The 16,173-nt window shown below is 40.3% G+C and overlaps 1 protein-coding gene across 1 annotated transcript in view; it reads right to left on the bottom strand.

Annotated features, from left to right (window-relative positions):
• Positions 1 to 11,332, bottom strand: part of CAP2 (cyclase associated actin cytoskeleton regulatory protein 2) — a 68,285-nt gene extending 56,953 nt beyond the window's left edge. Inside the window, exon 1 of the mRNA XM_009086408.4 lies at positions 11,284 to 11,332. The gene's annotated coding sequence lies outside the window, so the exon portion shown is untranslated. The remainder of the gene's footprint in view (positions 1 to 11,283) is intronic.
• Positions 11,333 to 16,173: the final 4,841 nt, after the last annotated feature.

The raw sequence follows: 16,173 nt of genomic DNA, 5'->3' as shown, positions 1-16,173 counted from the left end.
GGAATAGTCATAGAAGTAATTGGTAAAATTTTATGCCTACAATGATTTGAGTCAGCATCTACAGAGACTAAAATACAGACCCAATTAATACTCTCTGATTTTTGAAAAGGTTCATTCTGAAATTTGCCTCAGTCTTTTATACTTTGTAGTAGGACCCAGCCACTTGACTGAAGACTACACAAAAATCCAAGAAGGTCTTCCATTTATTTTTCTTATATGATTTACCATCACTTTTTTTCTTACAGAAGTACCCAATATGAACCAGTGTTTCCCAAGCTTTTAAAATCAAATGCTAATTAACATTTGGATAGGAAAAAAAAATCCAGAGGCCTGCTTGTGCATACTGCTGCAGTGCTTTTGGTTTAAGATTAAATAGAAATTAGGTTACATTTTTAACAACTCACACATTGCCTTCTTTCCTCACAATGTGATTATCTGCTCTCTTACATGTGAGGCAGTGTAGGCATTGACATTTTTGAATATTGGCCAATCTCTCAGGAAGAAAGTGCTATATACCATACAGAGTGAGAAAGAGTTATATAATCAAAGGCAAAGTGATGTTTAAATCCCCTATCATTTAGTAGAGTGAGTTTAATGTGCACGTTCCCCACTTAAGGTTGTGAGCGTTTGATCCTGATAGTGACATTCAGCAAGGGGTGCATGTGATGATGATGGCTCTTGATTAACATGATCCCTGTGGCCAGTTCCAGCCCAGCCCCCATATTAGGCTGCATCCCCTGCCCAGCACCGGGATGTGCAAAAGCAGGAGTAAGAGGGGAATGCAGGGAGTCAGAGGCTCTCTGGGACCATCATCCTGTGGTGTTCTTCCACAAGATATTGAATCCTGTATGGCTCGGAGACTAGAATGCTTAGGCAGACATGGAATAAAAGTGTAAATGTATTAGTTCCTAAAGAACAGCCTGCTAGTATTGCAGAGATATTAAAAGCCTAACAGCAGATTCCAATAAACTGCACCACTATGCAACACTCAGCAACCGAACCAAACATTGCTGCTTCAGTGTCTCCACAGCCAGTGCAGAGTTCCTAAATGTTATAATTAATAAGTAAAGCACCATGGAAATAAATGTTTTCATTTACAAACAAGTACTACTAATTCTTATTAGTAAAATATAGTAATATTTTTCTTCTAAAAATTTAAGCATGAGGAAATTAGCTACTAGGACTGTGGAAACACGTGCAAAGCTCTTGTGCTCTGAGTCATGCAGCCTTTCAAACAGGGTGGGACTTTCAGACTTTACTTTATAAATGTAATGAGGTTTGTATTTGACCTAAAAGTGAAGTAGAAGATTTTACAGCATGAAACCCTTGAAAGAACCATTCTTGTGAGAAAGTTTTGTCTGGAATTTATGGGGTTTTCCTATTTCTATTAAGTAAAAAATCAAACCCCCAAAAGAGGATGACATTAGTCAGTATGCATATGAACAGTGTAAAAATTCAGAGGGGCTCTCTTGTCTTATCACAGAATGGGTCAGGTTGGAAGGGACCTCAGAGGGGTCATCTAGTCCAACCTTCCCACTCAAGTAGTCATCCCAGAGCACATGGCACAGGACTGCATCCAGACAGTTCCTGAATATCATCAGTGAAGGAGATTCCACAACCCCTTTGGGCAAACAGTTCCAGTGCTCGGTCACCTGCACAGTAAAGAAGTTCTCCCTCATATTCAGGTGGAACTTCTGGGCATCAGCTGCTGCCCACTGCCTCTTGTGCTATTGCTGGATAACACTGAGAAGAGCCTGGATCTGTCCTCTTGGCACCCTCCCTTCAGATATTGATAGACATTGATGAGGTCCCCTCTCAGTTGCCCCTCGAGGCTGAACAGGCTCATCTCCCTCAGCCTTTCCTCATGAAAGAGTTGCTTGGTCAGCTTTGTGTCCCTCCACTGGATCTGTTCCAGGACCTCCATGTCCCCCTTGTGCTGAGGAGCCCAGAACTGGACACAGCACTCCAGGTGTGACCTCACCAGGGCTGAGCAGAGGGGTGGGATCCACCCCTCTGCTCAGCCCTGGCAATGTACCCACTGGCAATGTACTTTCTTTATACTGCAAAATGCACACTATTCTGTTTGAAAAATCAATTCATTTAAAAAAAACCCCACACCTTAAATTTTTATAAGGTTACAAATATCTTGCCAGGAATGAGATGAATGTATCAGGGGAGCTTCTGAAATATTCAAACTTTTATGAGAATATTAAAACTTAAAACAAACCACTGTTAATCCTAAAAAGATATTATGAATACATTCTTTTCACATTTTACCCTGCTACATAAAAGCCTAAAATGGTGTCTATTTTAAAAGTTCTTTTTTCAACCACTCTAAAGTCTGGATGGTGTAACACAGCATAATAATACATAACACAGCATACAGTCAACTAATTTCATCAGTATTTTAAAATATATTTTTAGTATAATACCTATTTTTCTTTATGTAAAGATACAGTCTGGTAGGTTGGGGTTTTTTCATTTGCCTTAAAATTTTCCTTGATAATGTCATCAAATGTCACAAAAACTATACACAAACTTCTATGGAGGACCTGTTACTTTTTGGCCTCTTCAGCCTGATTTTGCCTGTGAAAGAATCCAGTTGTTTGATTACAAACTCAATAATTTGAGTGCACCTACCAGGAGGTCTGAGAAGTCTCACAAATGAGCAGACTTCTAATGTATTACCCAATAAATGACCTTCTGTAAGACACTAATATACACATTACAGTGTCAGAAGTTCAGTGGAATAACCCAGCTCAAATACCTGAAGGATCTTTTTATGCAATACCTTCCTGCTACAACATAGTCTTTTACTCACTATATTCTTCACTGTTTTATTCTAGTCCCATTAACTGGAGAACTACAATGTTCTTCCAAAAGCAGGCATCACTATATTAATCTTATATTGTCATACTCTTTAAACAGAAGTAGAAACCATTTTGACCCTAATATTAGGGATGCAAGGTTTCTATTCTTTTAATATAGAATATTACACTCAATAATCATCATCTTTACACTAACTTTTTATCTGTAGATTTATGTAACCATGAGTACATGGTATTTGCATCTATTTCTATACATATATGTACATACACATCATGCACAAAAGAATACTCACAGTTATGCCTGTCATGTATGAATAAAGTGCAAAAACACTTTTGTGACTACTGTCCATAACACTAAAAAAGCAATCATTTGTACATATACGAATCTTACATCTACACCTTGCTTTACCATTAAATGGCACAATGTCATCTACCTTACAAATAACACAGGAATTTAAGTTACTGTTCTAAACATCCACTGAACAAAACAAAAGCATGAAAACTCTTCATCCATTCTCAATCTAAACACTGACATCTTTGCCTATACATTGGGATTTACATATTTGGCTCATGTTATGACACACTTCAGCATTTTCTTGGCCTATATTCAGCTGTTTATCTGATTACTTATTCCATACTGCACTTTGCCTGGTCAAAGAGACACCACAAAGCCACAGCTCAAAAGGAATCAGAATACAAATGGCAAAGCTTGACTCTGTGCAGATACTATCTGCCATGATACAGCATCAGAGCTTATATTATAAATAAATAATAAGATTGGTCTACTTACAGTGTCAAATTAAATCTCTGCACATTAAAGAAAAGAGGATGTAAATATGTCTGTGGCATGCTTCCACCCTCATAAAGAATGTTTTTACTTCAAGAAAGACTCTCTATTTCACCTGTCAGAATTTTAATTAAGATTTGATCTTGAAGTGATTATCAGGGTTAACCATGTATCTTTTCCCAGAGCTGATGCTGACCACCTATAAATAGTTAAAAATAACAATACTTCAACTCCCGTGTAATCCTTATGCAGTTGCTCTCTTGGTGAAGAACACTGTCCTTCACTGAAAATAAGGTCACCTAAGAGTCAGGAAAGGTGTTAACACACATCTGCTGACAAATCATTTAAATGCTAACATTGCTAACCGCCTCTTGGGCACAAAATCAAGACAGAAGATCCACAGCTCTGCCCTGTTTACTGTCAGTGGTATCATTTTTGGGAGTGCTAAAGGAATGTGGTAGTACTACCATCTGTCATTTCTTCCACAAAAGAAATAAAGCCAAAACCAGGTAGAAGAAAGCACGCTGAAACTCAAAGAGTGGCTTTCTTCTTATAAACAGGCCTTGGGAGATTACTGCTTTCCTCCCCAGCTGTTTCAAAGCACCATTTATCTATTATAAGGGGAAAAAAACCTTGGCTGTAGACTAGCGTTTCCTGATATACTGATCCCAAACAGCAAACTGTAAGTCAAAACACACACATACTATTCCTATTCCAAGTGTATGTGACTTACAACAGAGGACAATATTGCTCCATCCTCAAGAAGAAACAAGTTGTAATGAATGCACAGGGAAAAGCAGTACAGTAGCATAAAGGGGAAAAAACCGTATGATGACATACCAGGCATGTAAAAATGGGGTTTTGAACAAAGGAATGGTGCTACCTTGTTAAGTATGAAATGATTCTCACAAACATCAGCAAGAGATAGAGTACGAAGTTCCACATTTTGTTTTACTTCCTAGCATTCTATTAATTTGAAAGGAAAATAAATGACCTGTTAATTTATTTGCTTTCCTCTCCCGCCCCCACTCAGTACCAGTTCTTCCAAAGTTATCTAGTACCTGAAAATCGATGCCAGGTCTCACTCATGCACATCATCTGATATCCTACATGTCAGATTTGGATTTCCTCTCTATGCCAAAAAAGGGTAGAAGCTTAAACCAGAATATAGGCAGTAATGTGGCATTTTAATCGTATTCACCATTGTTGCACTGCCTTAGAAGTGGAAAATAGCACTGTCCTTGGAAGTACAGCACCTTGCACGTGTGCTTTCTCTCTTAATCTTTTAATAAATTGCTACCAAGATATTAAATAAAATACACAACCCCCCAGACTGCCAGCTGGTACTATCAGAGAGCCAGTCAGGAACATTTTATAGATCCCAAGCACTGTGTCCTCTGAGAGTTCCTCTGTACAATTTATGTCAACATACATCAAGGGAGGAGAAAAGCATTCCTGAACATCCCCTCAAAATACAAAAGCATCTTACAGCACTTCATTTCTGACAAAAACATGGAGAGCCTGGGTCTGAAATGGCTCTTTTTCCTATATCATCATTCAAACACCTACAAATCCAAGCTGTTTTGAGTAGGCAACCTCTTTGCCACCTTTGCCATGAGACCCAAATTCCTGCTGCACCCCATTCTTATTCAGAACCCCACTAGCTTGGGGTCTCTGGAGTTCCTCATTGCCAGATAGAGCTTGGAAGCAGCTCAGTACTGGCTGGGTGGTAAGAAGGAGCACTTGAAATTCTTTGGGTTGCTATCACAAAAGATTCTGGGCAGAGAATGCAAAGGGAACCGTGGTGAAAAGACAGTATGTGTTGGTAGACCATTAGGAACATTACCTTGTATGGTTTGTGTTTTGTTTTCCATTAGCTGTAGGGGAGGAATGTAAACAGAGTCTTCTCAAACTGATGTCAATTTGGATTAAACCAGAAGACCTCTCTGTAAGGCCCTGTATGAGAAGAATGATTTGAGTTTCAAATCAGAGCCTTTTTTATTGTTTTGCCCCTAGATCTACTACAAGCTTGTTTGGGAGCAATTAATTCTTAAGTATAGAGAATTATTTAATTTTTAAACCTAGTTAAAATAGTTAGTTTTGTATATCAAACAGTATTAAAATTTTGACTTTTTTTTTGTTAAGATGGACAGTTATACCTGAAATAGCAAAAAGACTAAAATGTCTGTATGACTTCTGCTTTTTGTGGATGAATGCACCATTTTCACTATTAAGTTGATCTGAAGTCTTAGCTGACTCTAGTATACTCATCATAAAATATTTCTGTCTGTAGCACACTGTGTGTGTTAAACCCACTGCTATGCTATGAATAAGTCCCTTATGGCTGTGCATAAGAGCGTGCTACATCAATTATCTTGTGTGTGGACTCCTTTCTTTGGCATAACCTGTGTTTTTAAAGGGCTTCTTTTTATAAGCAAAAAACCATTTGCATAGAAGAAAGTAAAAGCAGGTTTATGTTCAACCTCTCTCATTTTACCCAAGTGTTTTCCTTTGTCTGGCCTTATGCTGTTGGTACCACAAAGCATAATTTTCTGTTTGCATTCTGGCTCCTCCTCTGCTTCAGTCCCTCTCCTGGTGATCAGGCTGCTGTCTACAAAACCATGTTGAAAAAGAATAGAGCCTCTATTCATCCCACTGTTCAGAAAAATTGTAAAACTTGCATCATAAAACTATCTCTGTTTTGACAAATACCTTTAAGACTGTTGATGCATTTTAGATTTATCACATGCCAGTTTAGTCCCATAATATGGGTGAGTAATTGCACACATCAAGCTGTATGTCTATAAGTCAATGTAATAACAACAACATGGACTGCAATTAGGCCTCTGATAATTTAATAGGAATTCTTTAAAATATGGCATGTGTTCATGTATGTGCTTAGTATCTCCTGGAGTATCAGTTCACTTCCTAATTATTGGGAAGTTCTGTGAAGAGCTTCTATCCCTTGCTGAATAATTTTGACTGTCATGAATTTTGTGATCACAAAGAGCGAGTTCATTATTTAATGATATACTGAAGCAGTCAAGACTGCTTGACAGTTTGTGTAAGCATGATTGACTTAAAATAACCAAGGCAACCCAGTTTCTAAGTACATTCTCCTATTCCTTTTATGCTCACTTTTCATGTCACCACTGCTCATGGTCTTTTGTCTTGGTTTTATTTTCTTCTCTCCCTCAATGAAGTGTACAAGTTTTAATATCTGTGCAATCAACAGAAATGCAGTGTTCTTAGCCACCTCATTTACTATATATTAGTGTTGGGCTCTTCATGTAATCAAGCATTTTATAGGCCTTACAAGCCATTTAATTACCTGTCACAAGTCCAATTACTTTATGTAAGCAGATTGCCTTGCTGAACCGAGAAAATACGGTATGCAGGCATTGATTTTATAAAAGTGCTTCAGTTCAGTTCATAACAACTGAACAGTAAGATCCTTTATGCTATGGTTCCAAACAAATTGAACTCTCTGAAAGGGTAAATTCCACAAAGTACAAATGTTACAGTACTTCCAGGATGTGAAAGGAAAAAAACAAAGGAGGAAGTTAAAACTAAGTGAAAAGTATTGCAAGCTCTAAAAACAGAAACTGTGAAATTACTTCTGAAGAAAAGACAAGACTAGAGTTACTCAGTACCAAGGCTTGTAAGTTTTGTTTGCTGTGCTGGTGGCCTTTCACAAACCTTCCACACCCTACTTCTCATGCATATCCATATTATGTTGAAGCCTGAATAGCTGGGCTTGATTTCAGCCAAGTTTGTAAGCGTTCCTGTTCTTACCAGAACATCCTGCTGCAATCTATGTCTGATGGTCTCAGGCTCATAATGGCTGTTCCACTCAGCCTGCAGCCAGTGTCTCTTCAGCATAGCAGCAGCCAGCAGGACTTAAGCAAACTTTTTGCCATATGAGTCCTCCCTCTTCTTTGCAGTTCAATTGGGATCTTTATTCGTCACAAAAACTTAAGGTCTTCATGCATTTCCCATTCTAAAACTCATCCCACTGATTTTGCAATACTGCTGGCATTGCAATTTGTGCCTTTGCTTCTGATTCAGGATGAAATGGGCCAGCTAACTGCTACTAAAACAGCCCTTTCGAATTCCTCAGGTAACCTGGTTACTACGTATGAGGTCCTAAGCTTTAATGATAATCCATGCAACCTGCTCATATACAAGATCTCAGACATTTAATTATTTATCCCTCCTGTATTTCAGCGTGAGGTCCTGTGAAACACGGAGAAATCAAACTGGACCTACCCTAGAGGCCTGTAAAAGTCAGCCTTTTTGAGGATGGCTACTGCTTTAGAGGACCCAGAGCTGCTAGGTGAATTAGTCTGCTGTTTCTAGACAATGACAGATTTCACAGAGAAAGGTAAACGATTCTTTGCATTCCTTCCAAAGAGCAATTAATTAAATCTCTAAACTAATACAAAGCATAGCCTAAAGCTTAGGATCTGAGCAGATCTTCTTGGAAAAATGTGCCACTATTTAATTATGTAATTGAGCATTTCCCTGTTTTTTTTATACAGCCCACAAAAGCATTAAGGCTTTAATTCCCAGCATACTACTACTGGTATTTGGAATTCTACAAGCAAACTCTTTGGCTTGCTGTTTCCTGTAAAACTGTGGGTCGGACAAAGAAATTCCCATTAGCATATACTCAGAAAAGCAGTCTCAATGGGACCTTTTAAATAACAAAAAGTCCCTGAAACTGACAGTCAGAATACCTTAAGTACACAGGTGAAATTAAGACAGCAGTAGGCAGTATGTGTATACACTGTAGTGGTGTCTATGCCATAAAGTCTTGCTAAATGGCAACAGAGGTCACAGAGGTTTAAGAAGCCCCAAACTCCCTACTCTTGATGAAGCATCTGAATCAGCATAATCATTGCCATAGATGCAGCTGTGCTCACACATGCTTTTGTCATTTCAGCATACAGTGCTTAGTAAAGGTGCTGCTATTCTGGGGTAGTTGTTAGCAGTGACATTCTGAAGAGCTGAATCTTTAGAGTTTGAAGTATTATGTAAGCAATTGGAGTGGACTCTGTACCACATGAAAATGACAAGTTCCCATTTGTCCGCTCTACTGCAAAAGATACACTTGAAGTTTTAGAAAAAGGAATTTAAATTATTTTTATATATCAGGGGTACTTTATCAAGCAAAAGCCTTTAACCAGCTCATAATAAAGCAGAAGAAGAACTGCAAAAATGTATGCCTTATCTATCATAGGTGTTTCTTTGGTTTTGCCCTAATAAGCACAGAATGTTCTCTTTCATGTAGTCAGATGTTCCAGTAGGCAGCAACTGCTGCAGCTACTGTGTTTGCTGCTGTTGCACGTGATGTTAGAACTCGTACAGAACCACCAAGAATATTCTTTAACATATTTGGCAGTTCATTTCTCTCCCTAGAGTTCAAACCAACTGCAACTTTATTGTTACTGACAGGCCACAGATTAAAGCATAGATTATCTAACTTTGTTCAGGTGATGTTGCAAGTCAACATTGAGGCTGAGAGTTGAATACAAGTTGCCCGGTTTTCCAGCCCTCCTTACTCACTCTATTTTTCCAGTACTCGCTAATTCAGATCACCAAGACTTTTGGATCTGGATGAATTTTAATGACTTTTTTTTTTTTTTTAATTTAGGGTGCCCAATGTATTTTGCATGGTTAATAAAAATTATAGAGTGGGATCAGAATATCTAATGATGGGAGGGAATTTAATACATGTAATCTTAGAACCCTTGCTCCTTATGATACACTAAGAAGCACTTTTCTCCACGAGCCACAGCTGACAAAGAATAATGAAAACATGTCAGAGGTTGGTTCTACCATTATAGTAAATAATGCACATCCTCTTCATTTTTATTTAATTGAGAAAACATATTTTATTCATTAAGTTTGGAGTTGTGCCTGTCCATCTTCCACATCTGAGCAGCATTTAAGGGGAAAGACACAAAGGAATCATAGGAGTATTCAGAAGACTTGCATTTTTGTTAAGCCCAAGACCAAAAAGACCATATTGTTGTATGTGCCTAGCTTTCTTACAGAAGGTAGATTGCCTTTGTTCTTGTGCAAACTTGCTCAAAATAGAGCCAGAGGTATGAAATCCTGGTACTGAAAATGCATAAAACCAGAAAAAAAGTTTACTATCATTTGCACAATAAGCAATTAAAAGGAAATGCTAGGATAAAATTTGCACAAAAATTAGGGTATCACAGTAATGTCTCAAAAGGCCATATTTTGAGAGTACTGAGTTCTAACTCATTCCATCTACCACTTTACTATTCTAAATATTTTTTCCAGTTACATTTCTGAAGTAGGATGAGTCTTCTCATGACAATTTCACAAAACAATGAAACATGGTAGTCCATAAACCACTGCCACTTTTGTCTGGCGTAGAAGCAAATTTATAAAATCTGCAGGTTTATCCCACTCAGATCCCCTGCTAAACAGATCCCTTCCAGCTACTTCCAAGTGGACTGGCCTCTGTGAAGGGTTTTTTTTCTGACATTTTCTATCACTCAGAAACAATTAGGTAAGGTATACAAAAAAAGCTTTCTTCCCCAGATGATCTGTTTTTTAAGACTGCACCTACACATTACAAAATCTGAATTCTACTTGATAAAAATCCTCACTTTTGATGCTCTAATGCCAAGATACAAATCTACAGCATTCCCCAAAGCAAAGGACAGATCACACATTTTTGGGTGAGGTCACAACAAGTTCTTCTCGGCTTTGTGTTGGCTGCGTCTCTGGGGGTGTGCTCCTGATGTCAAGTTACTGCAAAATGCAGGACCTCGGCTTCACAGGTCTTCATTTTTGCCTTCCTCTCGTCCCCTCTGAAAGCTACCTGTATTTGAAGTATCCTTTATACATATTTTTATGTAAAGGTATATATTACTTCTTTAGGACGCTCACCCTAAGATGCTATTTAACCCTTTCATCTGGGCTAAACCCGCAGGCTCTTCTGCCACCTGCACCACACGCACACCTCCAGCTCCAAGGGCAGAGGGATCCAAGGGCTCGGCGCCCTAACACCCACCGGCACTACAGCCGCCTGCCTCAGAATTAGATCATCTTACGCTGATTAAGAGAGTTCAACACCGGCACCGCTTGACAGCCAGGTCTGCACAAACAAGCCGAGGGCATTTTTAATAACCCCTCGGCTGCCGGGACCTGGGGCGGGGGCTGGGCCGCAGCCGAAAGCACCCCCGGAGTCGCTCCCGGCGCTGACGGGGGGCTCGGCGGAGGAAATCCGGCTTCGGCCCCAAAGAGAATCCCTGACGGGCCCTGGTATTTCGCTCGGGTCTCCCCTCTCCCAGCCCAGATTACTCCCTTCCCACTTAGCACCCGGGGGAAGGGAGGGAGGCAGGGAGGGGGAGGTTTTCCGTGCGCAGGTCGGCGCAGGTGACAGGAGGCAAGTCGAGGGGCACCGCTGATCCCTGACCCAGATACTTCCAGAGCACTGCCCGCACAAGGAATAACTCTGCCGCCCTGCCGCCCCCGGAGTCGCCCCCACATCACTTTCCCCATCCCCAAGATGTCCGCTGCGGCTGCTCCTGCCGCCGCTACCGGCGGGAGCGCCTGCCCGGGGCCAGGGGGGTCGGGCCGCTCCCGGCATCCCGCCCCTCCCGCCGCCGCCTGCTCTTGAGTTACCTGTTTTGATGACCCGCGTAGCCTTTTTTTTTTTCCCCTTCCTCTCTGCAATGAAAATCCGCGGCCGGTCACTCGCTCCCCCCCTCCCTCGCCTCGCCGCTGCTCTCCTTCCTCCTCCTCTTCCTCCTCCTTCTCCTCCTCCTCCTCAGCGGGAGCCGGTGTCAGTCAGTCACATCAGCTGCCCGGGCAGGCAGGGAGAGCAATGCCCAGCAGCTTCCGGGAGTGCCAAATAAAGACAAGTCCAGAGAGGGAGAGAGACGGTGGCAGAGATGGAGAAAGAAAGCAAAAAGTGGGTGGAGTGTGAAAATGGAGAGAGAGGGAGAGGGAGAGGTGTCTCACGGCGGCGGCTGGGAATCTGCGGGGAAATGGCAGTGGTGGAGCATCCCGGAGGAGCAGGGGAGACTGCAGGCAGCCCAGAGTGGAGGGCACCCATGGCCGCTGATATGGTGGCCCTGCTTTTGCCCGTCGGGCACAGCTTGAGAGGGTTGGAAGTGAGCACCCCGCAAGACACTGATCTGGTCCACAGTGGGAAGGAAGAGTGAGGCCCATGTGGAAAGGATCAGACTCCTCACCTCACATGGCAGGGAAGGTCGAGGGCATCCTCATGTACACCTGGATACTTCATTGCCTGCTCTGGGCTGGACTAAACTGTGTCAGCCTGACCACAGCTGTAGCTGGGCCCAGGTTGGGGCTGCTGCCTTCATTCAGTGTGGCCACGAAATCAGGACTTCCAGTGGGCAAACCCTCGTGCTTAGGCCTCATTTGTCAGGCTTGCCGGGCTTCGCACCACCCCGTGCCAAATGGAAGCAGGAGTGTTCTGCAGTTGTGCAGTGCTTGTCACCACGTGGTCCCAAGGCACATTCACCTGAAATCTGCTTCACATGCTCATAGCAAATGAGCTGGCTTTCTGCACGGAAGTCTTGGGAAAAGACCATGAATTCACAGCCTCTAGAGAAACAGTCTGCTCTTGAATGGAAAAAAAGTCATTAGATGGTGATTATAAAAAATACCACAAATATTTTTCAAGTCAATATATTTTCCAAGTCAACCGTGTGGTTATGTAGAAAAACGGTAGCACATTTTTCTATCATATATATGGCTTATTTTAGAAGAATTTATGTTTCATTTCTGATGGTCTGACAACACCACTATAAAACATGGAACACAATGATTTGTTTTAATTGTGCAGCAGTTAAATGTGGCCTGAGGAAAGTAATATTTTAACAAAAATGCCATGCTTAATAGCAGCTCACAGACCTCACATGTCTAAAGTCGGTGTTAAGCAAAAGCAAGCAGACTGCAATGGTCTGTCTGGGATCCAAACTCAGTAATGCAGACAATGTAATTGGCATTGGAAATTGCAAAAAAATCACTGGCACAGTTTCCTGTATGAAGTGAAACGAACTAGTTCTCCTTGGCGTGTACAAGCAGACAGATGAAATCAACAGAACAGCACATGTTTTAACCAGAGGGTCTTGCCAAACCTTCCAAAAGGGTAAAGGTAGTGTGGAATTGAAAACCTGATTGAAAAAATGCACAGAACACAGAAACTACTCAAGAGAGATGAGAAACAAGCCAGAAGATCTCCTTCTGGAAGGAAAACCCAAAAGGATTAAGAAACAGTGAAACTACTACACTTAGAGTAAAGCTCCAGGTCTGTATTTCTTACAACTCAGAGGGAAAAAAAAATCTCAAGACTTGTGTAGTGTCAGCATGATGAGTTGAAACTTTAGGATGGTAAATGCGGTAGAATTTCTGTAGAATGAGAATTTAATTTGAGAAAATGTAGTTAAGTGATGAAAAGTTTTATAAGCTCTTATTGTAAGAACTCAGTTGAGCACTTCACATTATCGTTTTATATAATGGGCATACAGAAAAGAAGGAGAAACTATGAGGCATTTCTTTTCTATGGAAAGTTTTATGAGGCTAGCAAACAACCATATGCCCTACACTCTAAAACATGTCTGTAATCCATCTTCGCTCCTGTCTTCCAGTGCTTTCTTCACAAAACAGTCAACTTATTTCTTCTTATCCCAAGGAGAATTTTGACAAACATTAAAGGCTTAGTCTAAGGTAAAAGGAACAACAGGAAGTAATAAATTTAGTAAGAAGAGGAAAAAGGGAGATTCAGTAACTGTAAAGTGATCTCATAAAAGGCAGGAAACCCAATGGCAGGCAAAGATATCAGATGTAGTGCCTGAAAATGCTAGAGAAGAAAGCCTTGCAGTTTCTGTAATGAATAAATGTAATCTGAAAGGGCAGTTCTACTAAACAGCTTCAGAATTTTCAATTCAGGCTGAACAACATCCCCCTAAAGAGAAGAATATGAAAAATGTGCAAATTTTGAACTTTGCAAAATATTGTATGTGCAAAAAAAAATGAGTGGATAACATGCATTTGTTCTCTTCCATCAGGAAAAGGGCTTGGACAGTATTAAAGAATAAGTTTAGACAGTGGGTATTGGAATTGGCATCAAGTGAAACACTGAGCAAGGAATGACTGGAACATTAGGCCTTGGGGCTGGCCACTTTGCCCTCAATCTAACAATACATTCAGATATCCAGAAAATACATTGATGCTTGTAATTGAAACATTAACAGTTAAAGATTTTTATCTATGTACTTTTTTAGTGCAGATAGGGTCACCGACTTCCAGATCAAAACATTCCAAAGAAGTCTTAAAATTCTAACTTGTGCCATAGTCCTCTTGAAATTTGGAGGAGCTCTTCTTAAGCAAAGAGGTGCAGTAATAGCCCTCTTGCAGGAAGTTACCCAGTTAAAATGTAGCAGCTCATGGAGTCTAGTAGATTGGATTTAATATAACTTTATGATTCTTTTTTTCATTTTACTTACTAACTTTGGTGCTGCAGACAATCTGTGCCAAGGCTGACATGTTTTATTCCCTTTTATAGAAGAGTGTATTTCTAAAGTTGTGCAGGGATCCCAAAGTACACATCAGAAGCTGTAGATGCAGGCTATCAAAATCTCTGTAGAATGACAGCATTGTAACCTATTTAGAAGAAAATACTCTGGTGCATCTTTTATTTGCATACATTCTTTTTCCATAGAAGAAGACTTAAAAATGTTAATTGTTACTTTCCTAGTCTATGTTGAAAATGGACTTCAATGTATATGATTGCAAAGGTTCTCTATTGATGAAAGTTGCACCTGAATGATTCCTAGATGAGTCTGGAGAAAACCACAAATATTATTGCTTATTGCCTTAATTTCATGCAGTCTATCTTTGCTGGGGCAGTGCAGAAAATATGGATTAAAATTGCAGAAGCACTTATTGATGTGAAAAGAAATTGGACTATCATGTGAAAATCTTGGTAGTGTGATTTGCTAGATGTGCTTAAATAGTATTAGACTGCATTCAGGACATGTCAAGACTGCTTTTGCTTACCAAATCTGCTGTTTAGTCTACAGAATTTGAAAAGCAACATATAGGTAATTAACAAAATGGGTCCCTGAAGACCCCTTTGTGGTTATCTTGTACAGATCAAGTGTCAAAACACACAGGAAAAAATAAAGAGAAGATTCTGCCAAAGAAGTGGACAGCTTTTCCTCTTTCAAACTGGGGTGAAATCTGCCATCATTCACACTGTTCACCTGTAAAATATGCAGGCAGATTCAAATTACATTTCATTCCATAGCTGTCACTCTACTGCTTTCTAATCTCCTCTCTGTATTCTTTTTTATGCAGTAAGCTCTGGGAGTGTGGGCTCTCATAATTGTGCATTGATTAGTCGCATGCTTCTTTTTAGACATTGCAACATAAAAAGTGAAGTAATAAGCACGCGCTTATCATTAAGTGTGTGAGTAATGGCAGCCCCGTGTAGCAGAGCACTTAAGCATTCCTGTGTATTTAAGCAGCTTGTCACATAGGGATGGAATTACTCCCTTCTTTATAATTCAGTATACGTTTAAGGGCTTTGCTGATTCCAAGGGGAAACTGTTCTGATCTCACAAATACTAGTCTTTGTGACTACTTTTACTAATGGTAGTTGTGTGGTTTAATTCAGTTCTGTAGAAGTTTTGGGAAAACTCTTCAGTGGATATGATAGCTCAGATCTGCTAAGTATTTACATTGCCCTGTCTGTTGATGATCATGGTTGTATTATTACTAAACAACCTGTTCTATACACTACTGCATTCTGATACGGCTTTCAAGGGAAATTTTGTGGTTTTCATTTAATTACAGGCAGAAATTTGCAAGGAACTTCTAGAGAGGATGATTTGAGCAAATCTTCCAAGTATGTGAGTGTAGTGTTATTGTGCTACCTGAACTCTCTTGCTGTGGATCAAAGCTATGGAAGCAGTAGTCAAAAGGAATAACAGAGTCTTACTCATTGGTCAGTGTTAATTTTCCCATTTTAGAATCTTCGCATTTCTGTTTAAGCTTCCTTGTTCTGTTTTCACCTTCCTTTCAATCTGGGATGCAGAAGATTCTTTAAGAGAGACTGGCAGTATTTGCTAGTGAGGCCCCAACACAACTAATCAAAGCAAGCTACTGCTTCCAGCTTAGTAGTTGAATGCGTAGTTCTGCTTTGGTACTTTCAGGACAACTTTACCGTGATGCTGGCTCACTGTTCCAGACCCAGATATGAGCTGTGAACAATCTTAGTAGGATAATTGCAGCTTGTTAAATGTCCATGCTCTCAGCCTAGTCTTTGCCAGTGCTTTGTAATCCATCTGCAACAGAGGAAAATGCAAGTGTACCCAAACACCGCTGGAAGTTAAATAAAGTGTTTCATGGTCATCTTCATGCCACAGCTTCTTTGACTCATGTGTCCCACCATCCCTGAAGCTCCAGTCACTTTCAGAATGTGCAAATGGGTCTTCATGTCTTCCAGGCATGGAAGTCTGGTGTTTTAATCTGTGTATTCTT

Source organism: Serinus canaria, chromosome 2 (genome assembly GCF_022539315.1).
Source record: "Serinus canaria isolate serCan28SL12 chromosome 2, serCan2020, whole genome shotgun sequence".
Taxonomy (NCBI): domain Eukaryota; kingdom Metazoa; phylum Chordata; class Aves; order Passeriformes; family Fringillidae; genus Serinus; species Serinus canaria.
This window is presented reverse-complemented; position numbering and strand designations above follow the sequence as displayed.